This window comes from Thermobia domestica, chromosome 2 (assembly GCF_964235325.1).
Source record: "Thermobia domestica chromosome 2, izTheDome1.hap1.1, whole genome shotgun sequence".
NCBI lineage: Eukaryota > Metazoa > Arthropoda > Insecta > Zygentoma > Lepismatidae > Thermobia > Thermobia domestica.
This window is the reverse complement of record NC_137455.1, coordinates 203,506,970-203,522,438: the sequence shown is the minus strand read 5'-3', so window position 1 is coordinate 203,522,438 and position 15,469 is coordinate 203,506,970. Positions and strand designations below refer to the sequence as shown.

Here is a 15,469-nt window from a genome sequence, read left to right as displayed (position 1 = left end):
TTCACTCCGCTCCCGCACGATATCATTATACCCCACTTCACCTTCTGTTTACATTATACTGCTACACTGTACCACCAGACCACCTTGATCGACAACTCCATGACGACTATCGCCTGCATGCTCATCTCCCTCATGTTTTTCCATCATTTTGTGCACAGTGATTCCATACTTTACTAACAGGGCTCACCGCGTCTTTATCAGCATAGAGCAGCCGCTAGGCAGAAGATAACTGCATTTGTCCTAACATTCCTCATGATGTGTTGTGGTGTCAAGTGCACCTACTTCATCTCCATCAGGGCTTATGATTTCTAATTTGTACCTTAGTTATATTCAAATTTCGTCAGTTCTTTTCATTTATTCTTTCTTGTTCTAAGTTCATTCGTTTACTGTACTATTTTCGTTATTATATATTCTTAATTTGGATAGTTATGTAATTTCTCATTTCTTGTTCTGTATTCTTTCATACATTGTATTATTTTTGTTATGTCGATAGTTATGTACAATGTAAAGTTCCTTCCACCTTGCTGTATGTTTATGATCGCACAGATCATAAAGGCCTCAAAATGAAAAATGATTAAATAAAGTTATCAATCAAACAGCCCATCCATCCTTTTCCCACTCCTATTACACTTATAACTTCTTTTGTCTAAAAGAGGATGTAGCCCTCTGACAGGTTGCTAGCCTTAAAAAAGCGTTTTTATTGCTGTTGTAGCATTTTAATAGATAGATTCTTTAAAACAAATCATACAAAAGTGCTGATTAGAAAAAGAATGTTTATTCTATCAATGTTGTTTATGTGAATTACTACCTATTCGTTTCTTTACAAAAATAAAGTGTTGTTGTTGTTACATAACAACTATAATCTGAAACAAGAGATATATATATTATATTTAACGTTAAACGAATAAGGAAACTGCGTCTACCAACGAAGTGCATTTTCATATTACATTCACGGAAACGGATTTTTAAACACATTTCATGAATCTCGTGAAAAGCATACCGTGCAATGTAGTGCCACTTTAGAACAAAATAATGTTCGGACAAATCAAGTTTTAAGATCGTCCCAATAACATTAAACTGCTTTATCACTAGTATTGATTACTCTTTATGGACACGAACTTTTCCAATGTAAGGAACAATTCCTCCTTTTTACTGACTTTGCATGAGAAACGGCGAGCACCTTTCACACTAAGGTGTGGCTCCATCACAATACACGCAAAGCAATCGGTGATCTACATTGTACCCTGCCAAGAGCATTTTCCTCTTGTTCAATATCGGTGCCTCTATTGTGTACAAAGATATCTACTTTCACATATTACTATTAACTTATGCAAAACTTATAGAGTGCTAAGTACGTTTTCTAAAGCCTTGCGTGTGTGTATAACAATATATGTATATATTTAATCTCCAAACGACTTAACGAAATTTTTAGCGGTCTTCAATGAATCCATCATACGACAAGAAAAAAACTGCACCTTTCACCTGTACTTTTCAAAGAATTCATTAAACAATTTTCCAGTACTACTAAAACCAAAGATAACCCCAAAGAGATCTGGAGCTGTTGTTCTCCAGATTGGTGATTCTATCAATATATTCGTTTTTGAGTTTTTACAGCAATAAGGACCAGTGTTATTACATGTTCTTAATGAAGGAACATGAAAATTCAATGACGAAACTAAGTCAGGACAGTCCAAAATATTTTGAGTTACTTTCTCAATGAATAATAAATTAATCATAAAACGTCTTTGTTCTAGTATTGGAAGACGAAAGTTTTCACGGATGGTTAGTAACTATCGTAAGTAGTATAAATGTGTTTTTCTTTATAGGTTAAAAATTTCAAAAATTTTGCCTGTATTCTTTCTAATTGCTTTCTAATTGATCCATCTTTTGCCTTTGGAACAGCTCTGATATGACGTGGAGTAAAGTCATAGAGATCGTAAATGGTACGAAGTGGAATACTATACAATTGCGTGTGCAGTAAGTACATCACTCAATTCCATGACAGAAGATGAAAGTCAAAATCTCCGACGGATTCATGTTAGAAAACGGGCCACAGATGTTCAATTGTGTTCAGGTCCAGGGATTAGACGGGCCAGGAAAGGTGTTCAACTTCATCCCAATGTTCCCTAAGCAACGCCGCAACAACTCAAGCTTTGTGAGTGGGCACATTATCATCCAGAAATATAACATCATTGCCCAGAAACATTTGGATTCATAAGATGCACATGGTCCCCTAAAATGGGGACAATCTTGGGCAGTGATGAGATAGTTAAACATCAGCACAGAACCCACTGAAAACGAGGATACTCTGGGCGTACGCCACATACACACGATCTGTTGTTTGAAATAAAGCGAATTATAACTTATCCTATCATATCCAGTCATCAGCGATGCATGTTGCATGTTCGCGGTACCACTGACGTTGTGTTAAAGTGTTATGATTCCAAATCAGGGAAAACACATAAGACTATTTCTGTGGAAGTGGATTCGGTTTCCGCAGAACAACGAAACACCATTTTGGTCAGAAATAGAACAAATTTTGGAAAAAAAAACGGAATCGGTTTTGAAGAAAACCGAAACCGCATCAGGTGAAAAACCGAACCGGTTTTGGAGAAAACCGGTTTTTTGAAAATTTTCAAAAACCGGTTTTTGTGCCCACCACTAATATATATATATAGTAACCATCGTATTTAATCAATATATCTTCTTCATCTTGCACGTTATGAATTTTTTTTCTTAGAAAGCAACAATATATACACCGCTATTTATGAAAACTACAAACATTAGGAAGGAATGACAAGACTGAATCTAAACTCGCATGATTTTTACGGCAGACTGTTATATACGAACATTACAATTTTAGCCGACCGATGCATGCGTGACAGTAGTAGCAGCGAGAAGATGTTATGCAGCACTCATGTAGATTATATGAACATGCGAACAAGAAACGTGTAGGCCGACAACAAAATGCACAATGTAAGTAGACGACTGCGTTTGAACAGGACCGCATGATAAACCTCCTGGAAGGCGGCGTCTCGTACTACGAAAATGTTACGTGTGTAAGGAATGACGCCATAACTATGATGCATGTGTGGAGGCACGAAACAGTAGAGAACCGAGCAACGATCGAGCATTGGATTGTGCAACATGCCTGACTACACCATGGGCTTAGCTTCTCGTCGTAACGGATTGTGTAGTGTCATCCACAGTGTTCGTTCGACGTTGAATCACAGTAAGTTTACGACTTCTCTGTGTCGATATCTGACTATGATATCTGTAGAACGCTTGACTGGGGGAACGCAAGCGTTTGCGTCAGCTTCTACTGACACAAAACCACAAACGCCTCTAGCTATAATTGGTGCGTGAACAGTTTCTGGCATGCTGAGTGATACAGTGTTGAATTAGGATATACCGACGAAGCTCTAAATTGTTGGCCATTGTTATATCCTCCTTTCAGACAACTCCAGCCTTCAAATTTCTGCAAAACACTCGACCAAATGTATCCCGTATAATGCAAATCTTCGAGCAATCTTCGAGGACTGTTGCTTCCCTGGCCTGACATATCACTCATCAAACATGTGTGAGATATGGCTCGTTGACACCTTGTTCGTCACAATCTATTGCAGAGAAGTGCCCGTGTCTTTCGAACTCCCAGCGCTTGTTTCATTCGATTTTATTATAAATGTTCTTACTACGTTTCACGTCAAACTGATTTATCAAGTTTAGAGGTGTACAGTTCCGAAATTGTAATCATTTACTACCAGAGATGGAATGGGACAGTGGGTCGGTGGTCAAGCTTTCTGAGTGGGTCAGTGGGTCGTGGGTCAACAGCATGTGACCCACTGCGACTCACCACCCACCATGACCCATTACGACCCACCACCCACCGTGACCCACTGCGACCCACTACCCACCACGCGGTGGCTCAGTGGTAGAGCGTTCACCTCCGGTGCTTGGGGTCCCTGGTTCAATCCCAGCTTGCGCCGTGTGGACTTTGTGGTGGACAAACACCGTGCTTGTGGGTTTTCTCGGGGTTCTCCCGTTTCCTCCCACTTTCTTCATTCCATCATTTCACTCATCCTTCATCATCACAGTCTCCTTTAGTCTAACCACGTGACCGTGGGACGTAAAACTTAAAGATTTCATTTCATTTTTTTTTTTTTTTTAATTTTGCGGGAGGGCTTAAAACAACTTTTATAGGGGACTCAAATATTAATGCTTGCTCCCCCCAGAAAAATCTAAGTTATGGCGCTGCATATAAAGATCCATATAAACTAAATTTTCAATATCATTTGTTCAGTGGTACAGTTTCAAAACTATTTCAATACAAAGATCAAGATAATGTCTATCAGGAACTACAGTTAATTTTCCTAAGCTGCTTTTTCTATTCTTAGCTCGAAAGTTCATGCAATATTATGAACTAAAGCTCAAGGCTATAAAAGCGCGAGGCCAAGATAGTGCCACACCCTGAATCTTTCACAGTGAGTACCTTTTTCCTATTAACTAAATCTTATGTTACAGATGCAGACAAAGCTTCACGAACTTACCGACAGACCACATATACAGTGAATATAATGCTTCGTCTGACGAAACAATACATCATCATGGTTGGTAATATGAGTAAATATGAATTGCTACTATGATGACATAATTGGTACCAACGAACAGTACATGCAGGAAAGGATTAAACATTAAGCAGAATAAGCACGTGCTTAGTGTATCAAGTGAAGGGGACACCACGAATTTTTCATAACTCAATTTACCATGTGCCACATGGTGTAATACTGCAAATAGTACAGCTAAACCAGAATCTGAAAAAAGGGTCCCCACATTAAACGAAAATATTACATACATACATATTACAGGGTGTTTCAAAACAACAAAGACAACGCGTGGGAGGTGATTCATGAAACCAAGATAAGACAAAATGTATAGACCAATCTGGGTGCACAAATGCTTCCTTTCGGAGTTATAGACTGCCGAAAACATGAAAAAATGAACTTCAAAGGTCCATAGCTCCAAAACTATGAGACCTACCGTAGTCGGGTCAAGACTTCACTTAGGAACTAACATGTGCCCTGCCCAAAAATAAAAGTTTCAGAATCCTAAGGTACTCACGCAACAATGTTTATAGAGGGAGTTTGGCTACGGGCATTTAATTGGAAGTACTCACCAACTACCTCTTTAAAAATCATTGCGGAAGTATCGCAGGATTCTGAAACTTGGATATTTGGATAGGACACATACTAGTTTCTAAGTGAAGTCTTGACCCGAGTACGATATGTCACATAGTTTTGGAGCTATGGGCTTTTAAAGTTCATTTTTTTCATGTTTTTGGCAGCCTATAACTCCGAAACGAAGCATTTGTGCACCCAGGTTGTCTATACTTTTTGTCTTATCTTGGTGTTAGGAATCACCTCCCAAACGTTGTCGGTGTTGTTTTGACACACCCTATATATATATGTGTGTGTGTGTGTGTGTGTTATATATATAAGTTATATATATATATATTCAAACTAAAGCACAATAACACACTGAGCAAGGCTATGATATAATATGTAAGAGGAGTGGAAGTCTGATGAAAAGACAGTTGTGTTGAAATTGTTACGTGATTATGTTATTTTACGTATCACCATATAGCCTTGGTCAGTGTGTTTCAGTGTGGTGTTTTAGTTTGACAATATGGATACAACGCCTGATAGAATAGTTATATTTATAAGCCAATATTCAATAGTAACAAGAGCACTTAGAGACTGCAGACCTACCCAAGGATCATAAAATCGAAGGGAAAAAGTATCTCCGAATACCGCAAACGAACAGAGGAAAGTGTGTGAAGTCTGCAAAATTCATATACTAATGATTGAGAACTTCACAATTAAAAAATTAGGAGACAACTTTTCAACCATAAATAAAGTGGAAGATACAAAAATAAACATTATTTTGCATCTTACTGTAAAGTTTTATTTTATTGTTTATATTTTGAATTACATATATCTCTATACGGGGGTACCAAAATCTTCTAAGTGCTTACGGCCTCTAAGTGTCTTAATCAGGCCCGGAGTACAAGAGTCTAAGGAATGATCAGATGTTTAAGTGCTTGAATCCAACATATATATATATATATATATATATATATATACTAATGCAAAACTTAATATTTCCATCTTCTTCGTATCTACTATTTCCTGTTTTTTCTATCTTTCCCGGATCAAACTTAAATTGTTCATAGTTAGGACGCGAACAATGGAAATTACCTGCTGTCAATATAGAGAATCTAAAATCTGGTTTCTCTGTACTGTAAAATCTGGTTCAAACATGTTTCTATGTACTGAACTACCTACCTCGAAAGACGACAAAAATGTAAAAATGCTATCTCAAATGCAGCCCTCTCGATTTGACAGCTCATACCTACCATTAACACACTCGTGGATTGCTAATACTGTCTCACAGATGCTATGGAAATGAGCGAAAAATGATTGTTAGAGAAATGGAAAACTTCACACACTGCCCTAGTACAAGGTTCTATTTCACTGACCCTACTAGATATGAAAGGGTCTCACCTCTGACAAGTAAACCTTACGTTTGGGTGAATCGAGTTGCTGATTGAGACACATATGAGAAAGTAGTACTAAATGTGGTCAGTATTTCAGTGAAGTTTTAGGTGCGAAGCTCCAGGGGTTTAGGAGATACAGCTACCAGAACATCACATGGAAGTACAGAATAGTCTTCATACAGTTGGAGGTAAACGCTCTGTAAGACCTCTTGTAACAACAAAAGATGAATAACAAATATATGGGTACATATTAGGACTAGGGGAAAGTCATATAGTAAGGGTATACCTGACGGCGGCCATCTTAAAATCCGCCATTTTGAATTAAGGTTAAGTTTTTAAAATAGGAATAGGGTCATGTGATACATGATTTAAGGCGCAAATTTAATCAGAAGAACAATGGTGACGTTAATTTTGATTTACGCGCAATTGGTAAAAAGTTACAAGGAAATTAAATATTGTTGCTGCATATGTATTAGTCCATTACCCCACCTTATAAATTTTGTTTTAATGATAATAATTAAATAAAAAGCAGATGGATAAATATTAGGTATATGGTAAGAGTTGCCTTGATGGCGGCCATATTCAAATCCGCCATTTTGAATCAGACAAAAGTTTTAAACAAAACGCATAACAGTGACACCTTATTAATAGCAATTTTTACCATAAATCCAACTGTATAACCATTTTTGCTTTATCATTAACCAGCACTTGTTATCGCATAAACAAGTTGCTAATGTAAGGAAAAATGACCAAAGTGGAATCGAGTCATAATTGAACTTGGGTCTTTCTTCCAGAAAAGTCCTCAATTAGTACAATCAATATGTAGTTCAGAAAAGAGTGCATGACTTGCACAAATGCTCTGCACCTGACAAAGGCAATCGAGTTACACTTGACACATTTGTCGTTAACAATTCCGTCAAAGCAGTAGTCGTAAGGAGCGATCCATTTAATTTTGTGCTGGTTAATGATAAAGCAAAAATGGTTATACCGTTGGAGTTAAGGTAAAATTTGCTATTAATAAGGTGTCACTGTTATGCGTTTTGTTTAAAACTTTTGTCTGATTCAAAATGGCGGATTTGAACATGGCCGCCATCAAGGCAACTCTTACCATAGACCTAATATTTATCCATCTGCTTGTTATTTAGTTATTATCATTAACACAAAATTTACAAGGTGGGGTAAAGGACTAATACATATGCAGCAACAATATTTAATTTCCCTGTAACTTTTTACCAATTGCGCGTAAATCAAAATTAACGTAACCATTATTCTTCTGATTAAATTTGCGTCTTAAATCATGTATCACATGACCCTATTCCTATTTTAAAAACTTAACCTTAATTCAAAATGGCGGATTTCAAGATGGCCGCCGTCAGGTATACCTTTACTATATGACTTCCCCCTAGTCCTAATATGTACCCATATATTTATTATTCATCTTTTGTCGTTACAAAAGGTCTTACAGAGCGTTTACCTCCAACTGTATGAAGACTATTCTGTACTTCCATGTGATGTTCTGGTAGCTGTATCTCCTAAACCCCTGGAGCTTCGCACCTAAAACTTCACTGAAATACTGACAACATTTAGTACTACTTTTTCATATGTGTCTCATTCAGCAACTCGATTCACCCAAACGTAAGGTTTACTTGTGAGAAGAATACGGCTACGTTTATTAATCCTACAAGGCCGGTCGCTCCGTTGAGGACGGGTGTGGTACATAAACACTACGTCTAGACGGAGATGGCGAGTTGATTTATACTTCTTATTTGCGTTTCATTTGTCAAGTCACTTAATGCATAATCATAAGTTTGGATGGCTTTTAGGATGTCCATTTCTGTTTTTTTTCCTTTTCTTTTGTTCCTAAAGGGTTAAAACTGCTTTACAAATGTCCCTAATTACGCTGCAAACGCTTCACATACGATACCATACTGCATTGTGATTTTTTTTTTTTAATACAGCAATATTTATTTAATGAAAGCACAGCTACTAGCAGTACAGACTGAGAAATTAGGAAGAAAATCCGGGCTACAGTTTCGAAAAGATTATCTCTTTATCTTTACGTGGTTGAAATGTCCGTTCTTCAGACGAAGATGCCAAATTTTATGAAAAATATTTGGAAGTAACGAATTTATTAAAATAAATAAATAACGAAGAGCAACGCCTTTATCTTCTATTGTCATGCACGCTCGTATACCAAATATGTATTCTTGGTTGCATACAGGCAATATGTTCTTGGAAACAGTCAAAAGCGCGCGTAAATTTTGACCACCACCCCGCCAATTACCTCTAGAGCCGAAAATCGAAAAAAAAACTGCTTCGTACACGATTAGATATGTTGAAGCTCTATCTGTATACAACATTTGGTGGCTCTGGGTGATTCCTTTTCACGTGAAAACCTGATGGACATGCATTTTTATACATTTTATTATTATTATTATTATTATTATTATTATTATTATTATTATTATTATTATTATTATTATTATTATTATTATTATTATTAAAGGAAAGATTCCACATATGGTACAGGTGTCAAAGTGGGAGAAAGAACCCCGCTCAGAGCTTATGGAAATCCAGTTTCCATTAAATTGGCTGGTATTGCAGTATGATGTGTATTTTGGTCCCCTGATGAAAATTCTCAATGGGCACGAAGCCCGAAAACCCCACGTTTTTTAGATATCCGCTAATTATTATCGTTCAGATCTTTGCAACGTACCCTCTAGATTTGACCTTCAAATGATGTTGAACCTGACATGATGGAGGTTAAACGACCTCGGATTCGGAATCAGCAACCCCAAAAACCCTAGTATATCCTACTGTGACTCGTTCATACTTGATAGATAAAATGTTGACCTAATTATTATATTCAGTTTACGAGGAAGCATATGCCTTTAAGTGACGATAACAATCACGGGTATCTCAAAACCCTGGAGTTTTCGGGCTTCGTGTCCATCGAGACTTTTCATCAGGGGACCAAAATACACAACAGACTACAAAAACAGCCAATTGAACGGAAACCGGATTTCCATAAGCTCTGAGCGGGGTCCTTTATACACTTACCACGAAGACTTACTATTTTTCTCTTTCATGTTAGATTAATTTAAGTGGTTTCTGAATTACTCAACGATGACGGTACAATATCTTTGTTCCCATCGCTAACTGAACCGGCAAGCAAATACACAAAAGTCAAATGTTGAGAACAACAGATCACACCTATTCACTTAAGGACAATTCGTAGAATGCGCGCGAATTATTACAAATGTGTGATATATCTTGAGGTATTAAAAATTACACCTACTTATCGAAGACATTCACATATTTTCCAAATTCTGGACAAAAGCATGGCATATTCTTGTAAGTAACCTGGGTCTCGAGTATACGCCTTACTGGTTTTATATTTAAGGGAATTCATCTAATAATTAGACAACACAGAAGACTTTAATAAATGAACTCGTATTCTCGATGCTCATAAACTAAATTGCAATTTACTTCAATGAAAAACATATTATCCTTCCTTCTGGACTGTCAATATTGTGAGAACTCAGCACGTTTCTTCATAATCATCGAACATTTTAAAACAGGTTTCATCGCGTGGATAAGCTTATCCTTCTTCCTTCCTTCCTTTCTCATTTCTCCTATCAGGATTCTACCTGCTCTTGTGAATTGTCTGAAAGGAGCTCATATTGTCTGAAACGAAGTCAGTGATAGTACTAGAGGTACCGTTAGCTGCTCGTGTGATACATATACACGAATTAACACTTACATGCTTTTCTGAAGTACACATACATACACATATACAAAGAGGGCGTAACGACTTCCCCGCCGCGCACATCAACAAGCATCAACACAGACTTTCATTGGTGGGTTAGGAGGGGAATATACAGCAGACAACGTGCAGTACTAAGTCGAGCAACATCTACTGTCACTCCAGTACTGAAAACAAACGAGAAGGCTTCCTGTCTATCGCGCCGAAACCACAGATTTGGAACGTCTTCCAACAATAACAAAGCTTTGTTCACCCAGTTTTTCCGCTTCGTAAGCCAAAGCTCTGGACAAGGATGGCAGAAGCTAATAAAGTGGGCATTCCTAGTTAAGACTGCATCGACATATGTCGACAGCTCTTACACAATTAGAAATTAATTAAAATATATACCGTGTGTGAATGTGTGCTTCTTCGTTTCCGCCACTAATTCAGAGGATGAAAATTGCTGGATAACATTTAAAAATTCAGGTAAGGATTTCTTTTTCTTTTTTTTATGTTCGTAATCTTGTATATGGCATTAGGGAAGTGTATTACTAGTTAAAAGTGCATTCTACTTGTATAGTCGTAAGAAAGTTTTCCATTAATAATTAAACCAAATACCACACCGAAAATCTTAATATTTTATTGTATGCATTGTCAATCCAGTAAATTTTGATCTATCTGTTAATAGAACAAGACAAGAGATTATCTTTAGTTTTAATATTTTAATTCAAGCATGGTTCTAATACAAATATTTGGAATTCAATAATTGGCCTGAATTTCATACCTACAGATTCAAAAGCAAAAGTGAGGTACTTTACACGAAATTACACAAAGTTTTTTGCACCCAGAATTTTTTGTTGGGAGGGATATAAGCTTTGGGGGGGGGGGCTTCCAATATTACAAGCAACTACGTCTATGTAGCATTGAACGGGTTTTATTCTGCACCCGAAAAGATTATAAGTAATTGTAAAATACTTCCACTTATATTTTCAGAAAAAAATGATAGAACTTGATTACTTTTATAAAAAGAAAGATTATAACAGGAAAGATTAAATGTAAGATCAAATACCATGCAATTTTCATGCTGCATCGATCATTTCCCTGTAAAACAAGTATAGTTTTATTGAGAAAGTGTACAAATACATGTTGAGTTAGGAAGTTTTTGGGAGGTCCGGACCCGGTGGACTCCCTGTGGATACGCCCTGCTATGTCATGTGGCGTTTTGTTAGTTAAGTGATGTCCGGAGCTATTTACTTATAAATCGAGTAGGTCTCCAGTTTTCTCCAGTAACTATATTTTTTTAATTAGTGCATGGGGTCTCTGGTTCGATCTCCGGCCAAGTAAGTTTGTGGTGGACAACATCGTATTCGTAGGGTTTTCTCGGGTACTCCCGTTTCCTCCCACTTTGTCGTCCACCAGTTTTTCATCATCATTCACTTGCTTTTAATTATCGTCTCTCTTAGCCTAACGGGTATAGTTGTGGGACGTTAAACTGAAAAAATTAATTTCATTTTTCTTAATTAGTTCTCAGACCTGAAATCACGACTGCCAAAGTCACGCGTAGCAGCTTGTAGCATAATACACGTGAGTGTACACTCTCATGAAGGTACTTTGAAATTTGCAATAAGAGCAAATAATATAATCCTTAAATAAAAAGTCACAGTCTTGTTCTACGTAACGTTAAGCATTCCTATCATCATTTTTGAAATCTTAGAGGGAACTGTTTCTAATCCATTTCTGGTTTAAATACTAATAAAGCATGACATGATTAAGAGAATATTGCTTATGTAAGAATATTATTGATATTTATACTTAATTTGTGTTTCATTCAAAGATAAAGTCTCTACTGGTAACAAGGAGGGCTTTTCAATTATAATATCAATATCTGAACATGATTGTTTTCTGCACTCGAATAAATACATTCTTATTTGTAATAGACAACAAAAATGAGCATATACTCCAAAGTTCTTTTCTTCTTGAACTAGAAGACAAATCTTGGTATTTCGTACTCTACAGCAACAAAGATTAGGTGTTTCTCAGCTGCACGTTGTTAGTGGTAGAAGCTTCGTTTATGAAACTACCTAGTTCATTACCTACTACAAGCTCACACACAAGATGATTTGTTTGCTTCTTAACACGCAGTTATTCTCCATATTAATTATCATTGAATATTTGCATCTTTTCATTTACTCTAGTGTCTTAAAACAAAACGCGAAAACATGGATTCCTTTATACTGCATTTCAACTAAGTAGTATTCCTTAATGAATTTTTATACAGAATAAAATAATGCCAGTAATTGTTCTAATTATCAACTATTGCTACTTACAAAATCATATTCTACTCAAAATTGCGGGGGGGAAAGAATTTCTCTGCTTTTGACTCAATCCGCCCCCGCCCCCCCCCCCCACACACACACAAATCTCTTATTCTCTTTGTTATATGATAATACTTGAATAAGAACCTTTAATCATGAAGTGAACACTTATTACACGGACAAACGCAGAACTAAGATATGCGGCAGATGTTTACTCATATCGGAGATACCCTTAGAAATAAGCTTCGACGTATCGATATACTGACTTAAAAAGTTTTTCGTGACTTGCTTTTATAATTAAAATTAACGTTCCTGTTGATTTTATTGTATTCCAGACAACCGACCTGCATGTATTCTAAAACTTTGCTCTTTTAGTGTTATTAATTGCCAAAAAGTGACATGTAACGAATTATACATCTCAAACGAACTCAGAACCTCATAATATTTAAAACACATCTTGCCATGTCGGATGTGTAGTACATAAACACCTATTCAAAGATTCCTCATTGCGATATCAAATTTCTGCATTTAGAATCTAATTACACAAAATTTAAGGTAGTTAACTACCTAGTAGTATAATAAGGATTTTGTAGTAGATGAAATACAATAAATGTTTCTGTACATATTTGAGATCTCTACACTGTGTCCCTTATGATTTCATTCAAGGTTGCAAACTTTGCACGGATGACTGCTAGTGTTTCACCTCATTGCAACTTCCTTTTTAACCCATATTGTATTAAATTACACACCTCTTTAGATATTGTCAGCAAGGACAATGAGTTGAAATAATGAGTATTAATCCAACGGTCGATAATTGCACAACAGCCGAAGATAATACTTACGAATGGACATGTTATACGAGACTAAAATTACGGAAGTCAAATTCAAGAACTGACTTCAACTACTGTGTAAGGCAAAATTTCCATCAAAGTGTACTCTTCATATAAAAATACCTGCTTTTTAAAGTCTTTCATAAGGCACGAACAGGATTCAAATTATAAGTGATGTTCAAAAACTTGTCACTTTGTTTTACTCATAAACGCCTGTGTATATATATAGTGTAAGTAGTGTTATCCATGTGAAGAGAAATACACTTCACGCAAGTCTCGAGGGTAACATCAGTTTACCTAAGTCAACTCCAAACGCTGTTTTAGTGTTACTGATTCGCAGTATAAAAACTAGAAATTGATAATGTGATTGTATGGACATAATGAACTGAATGAAGAGCATTTATCAAAGTTTAAAAATGTACAAGTCATTACACAATACACTCCAATAATATATATAGTTTAAATATTGCTATATCACACTCTTTATGAACCTCAAATGACGCGGAAGAATTCTGATAACTTCTAGATGAAATTAACAAGAAATTTAGGTCAAAATTTTTGTACATAAATTTACAAAACGAGACGACACGAAAGAATATTCCTCGTCTCGTCTCGTCTCCGCTTGTGTCAACTGATCATTGGCAACGCAAGTCTTACTCTATCCATAATAAAAATATTGCAATTTTCTTGTTGGTCATAATCATGGTGCTTCCATCAAAGTTCGCTTTGTTGATTCTGTGTTGTACGAAATCAAAGTGCCTTAAATAGGAGAAATGATAATTTACGTAAAATTCATGATTATTCAGTTACCGTATACGAAATGTACGTAATTCTCAAGTTATCCCTTCTTCACTCCAACTCCTCTAGTTTTCAATTTACAATATTTCCCTTTGAATAACGTAGTAAAGGATTGGTCATCCCATCCTCCGCTCTTCTGGCCTAATAGCCTAAAACGCCTATGAAATATATTCAAGCTCTCTGTAACCTCAACATTCGATGAACGTTTAGCTATATTTCTTGCTCACTCTGCATACTATCGCAAGTTATTTAACCAACTAGATAGTAAAACCACTTATTTCTCTCTTTTGTCAGAACGCGAATGTCAAAAATTGGAAATCTATATAATATCAAATTATGTAATGTTTAAAAGCAAGACGTTATTAACACATTCGAAATCTCCAAAGGGTGTGTTCCACTACAATCAAGACTTCGAGCACAGAAATATTTTTCCCATCGCTTATCTTTTTGTGAAGTAATTTTCGTAAAATGACTTACAAAAAAAAAAAAAAAAAAAAAACGAATCGAGAAAGGCATGGTTTGTGATATAGCAATCATTTAGTAATGCATGTTATTGCCACACGATACACTTGACTAAACTTATGAGAAAATAGTAAACTTGAATATGAAGTTGTTCTTCAGTGAACTTATTGCGTTTTATTTGTCTAACACAATTACATTTTAGATTATTTTTTTTTTTTAATACTGAAAACTATGGTTACAGTGAAATGAATAGTTTTCTTCAACAATCATCAATGACTTTCCGAAAAATACAGACATTACACCATGTATGCCGTTAAATCCTTCTATTTACTATGTATTTTAGTTATTTACTGAATTTTACTAATCACAGTTAATGTTGATACAGGTTAATGGAAACTTTTGGTCCCAGAAACCGAAGTCACTACTGCGTTATTATTTATTGAAATTTAGCGTCCCTTTACAGCAGCGAGGTATATGAGATCTGGACCTACAGTTTAAGGTAGACTAGGAACCACTGTAATGTGTTCAATACTCTCCCACCCAATCAGGAACCTCGTGCAACAAACGCGCGCGCATTAGTCACTAAAGGGGAAATGCAAAAATCACTACTGTGTAAACTAAACATGATTACTTGCGAGAACTTTTTATCTATCACTTCGATACATACCCAATCTATTCGGTTATAGCCACGAAAACAAGTGATGCCACAGTTCACAAAGATTACGATCAGGAATTTGATTTCTGGGCTTTCGGGCCATGTTAGTCC

The 15,469-nt window shown here is 36.2% G+C and overlaps 1 protein-coding gene and 1 long non-coding RNA gene across 2 annotated transcripts in view; one reads left to right on the top strand and one right to left on the bottom strand.

The window, feature by feature from the left end:
* Positions 1-15,469, bottom strand: part of LOC145678365 (unconventional myosin-Ie-like) — a 327,951-nt gene that overhangs the window by 182,993 nt on the left and 129,489 nt on the right. The window lies entirely within an intron of this gene.
* Positions 10,225-15,469, top strand: part of LOC145678366 (uncharacterized) — a 74,909-nt gene continuing 69,664 nt past the window's right edge. Inside the window, exon 1 of the long non-coding RNA XR_014130366.1 lies at positions 10,225-10,784. This is a non-coding gene — a long non-coding RNA (uncharacterized LOC145678366). The remainder of the gene's footprint in view (positions 10,785-15,469) is intronic.